Source organism: Miscanthus floridulus, chromosome 7 (assembly GCF_019320115.1).
Source record: "Miscanthus floridulus cultivar M001 chromosome 7, ASM1932011v1, whole genome shotgun sequence".
In the NCBI taxonomy this organism is placed as follows: domain Eukaryota; kingdom Viridiplantae; phylum Streptophyta; class Magnoliopsida; order Poales; family Poaceae; genus Miscanthus; species Miscanthus floridulus.
Genome location: NC_089586.1, coordinates 95923250 through 95926054, shown reverse-complemented (window position 1 = coordinate 95926054; position 2805 = coordinate 95923250).

The following is a 2805-nucleotide window of genomic DNA, read 5'->3' as shown; positions in this document are numbered from 1 at the left end:
TGACTTCACTTGCTTTTCATCATTGCCTTCGTCCATCGGCACCAAGTCTTGCTCAAGCTTCACCGCTACGCGGTCCATCGCTCCAAAGCCTCCAACTTGCCCTTCACGCTTGCAACCGGTCCATCAAGGCAAGTCATGTCTTGATCTTCTCCACCTTGATCACATGACTCAATGTCATGTCTCATGTGCAATGAGCTCCTTCATCATCACATGTGTGAGCTTTGCAACATCTCTGAGCCATTTCCACCTTCATGGCATATGCTGCTCACACACATATACCTATGGACTAATCACCTGTGTATCTCACATAAACACAATTAGTCCACCCAGGTTGTCACTTAATTACCAAAACCACACAAGGACCTTTCAATCACCTAGTGACAAGTGGGGTCCATTTGTCTAGTTTTTTTTTCTTTTTTCTTCCTCCCCTGTCGGAATTTTCAGCCCTACCTTGGTCCCACGTAGGAGGCCCCTACATCTGCACGTCTGTCGAAGGCCGCCGTTAGAGGCCCTTACGCTCACCCAAGCCTCCATTGTCATGCGTCCTATGCCTCCCCTTCTCTCCCCTCATCTTCGTTGCAACGCGAAGAAGTCGTCACTTGCATCGGCGTGCAGCAGGGCGGAGGTCACCATGGTTCATCCGCTCGGGGACATGGCCGAAGCTTGCCCACACTCTGGCAAGGCCCAAGCTTACCCGAGCTCTACCTTAGTGCACTACTCCAGAATGATTATTGGAGGCAGGCATTTTTTGTTTCTAGAGGCAGACGTTGCAACCGCCTCCATTCAAAGGTCACGGTTAATCCATGACCTACGAAGGCGGTTGCTTTGCCCACCTCCATAAATCAAACACGAAAAAAAGAAAAACCCATGGACAGGCCCGTTGAGCTCATCCACGGGCCCATAGAGCCCCTCCACGGGCCGTCGCCGCTACTAGTTGCATCTGCGCACCATTGCCGTCGTCGTTGTTGATCCGGTCGTGCCACCTTTAGGTCCACCACCGGGGATGCCATGGCCCTGGATCCGCTGCCAGGGACTGCACCACTGCTGCCGAGCCCACTCCTCACCAGATCCATACAAGCGCCACTAGATCCACATGCCCTGCCTCGTCTCCACGCCGGACCACGCGCCGCTGCCAGGAGGGGGCCCACCATCGTCATCGCTGATCTGGTCACGCCGCCTTTGGATCCACCATCGGGGGATATGATGCCATGGCCCTAGATCTACCGCCAAGGACCATACCGCCACTACCAACCCCACGCCGCCACCGGATCCGCACGCCCGTCCCTTGATCCGCCGGGAGGGAGCCACCAATGAGAGGGAGGAGGGGAGCCACTGGTGAAGGCGGAGGGGGCCAATGAGCTCTATTATGGCTAGGTACAAAGGGGTGGTGGGGCGCCATGACCGGGAGCAAAGAGGGTGGAGGGCCGAGAGCGAAGAGGGCAGAGGAGTGCCATGGATGGTTGTATAAAAGCGCCCTGACCAGAGGCATGCGCGACAATACGAGATCGAGGCTGGTGGGGCGGGGATGGGGAAGATGCCAGTGGTGGATTCAGGATAGAAATTCACTTATGGCGATACATTTTTTTGCTATAATTTGTGTAATAGCGATCTAGGAAGGAAGTAATCGAATCGAAGTGTTGTTAAACGTTAGTTAACAGCGTAACCCATGGTTGTTAATAGCTATATTCATAGTATAACGACACAACTTCCACTAACCTCTTTGTTCTTTTATCCCCTGTCTGGACATCAGATTCGCAGTCGCCATGTTGGCCATCGAAATGTCCTGGTGGCCAGAACACTGCTGCTTGCCCATCGTGGTAGGAAACGAATTGCCAAGAGCCTGAGATGTTAAAAAGTAAATACGGCTAGCTATTAGGCTAGTCTTAATGGTGTGTTTCATATCCTAGTTTGCAAGGCTCAATGTTATGGAAATAATGCAGGTGAGTTTCATTCCATGAAACCTTTGGACCAGTCTTAGTGGAGAGTTTTATTGTGTTATTTCCAAGACCGTCACGTCAAGAATGAAATAAAATTTGGACAAAACACCCACTCTCAATGCAAAGTTTTATTCTATGGTTTTATAGACATTTAATTCTAAGACTCATAGAGAGTCGGTAATCGTGCTAAGAGAGTTTCATTCCCATAAAACTCACTTATTCTCTCTCTTCATTAAAACACTGCCAAGTGACAAAAATACATATGAGCAGGCTATTAAATTCAAATTCGAATGAAACTCTCATTAAACTCTCACTAAGACTGGCCTCTATTTATTTATTTATTTATTCAATGCCATGTTAGCTTATTTAATGCTATGAAGGTCTTATGAAACTCCCATTGAGACTAGTCTTAGACTTCCACACTACAGCTAGGATGAGTAATTACGAAATCCATTACGCCTAGCTGCCTACGTCCAACCCATCGTGTAGTCAGCTTCGACGACTTTTTACTTTACTGTGCGTTTGGTTGCTTGATATCCATGGATAGGATGGGACCATCCATGGATGTGCAACATTTGGTTGGGTTGATCATGGACAACCAAATCCATGGTATGGAATATACTCCTAGATGTTGGATTTCCTGGGCCAAAAAAATCTAGCAGACTAGCTTATCTATGTCTTCTAATATTTGTCATTAGTAAATAAATTAAGGATTGAAAGGTCCTTGTATGGTTTTAGTAATTGAGTGATAACCTAGGTGGACTAATTGTGTTTATGTGAGATACACATGTGATTAGTCCATAGGTACATGTGTGTGAGCAACATATGCCATGAAGGTAGAAATGGCTCAAAGATGTTGCAAAGCTCA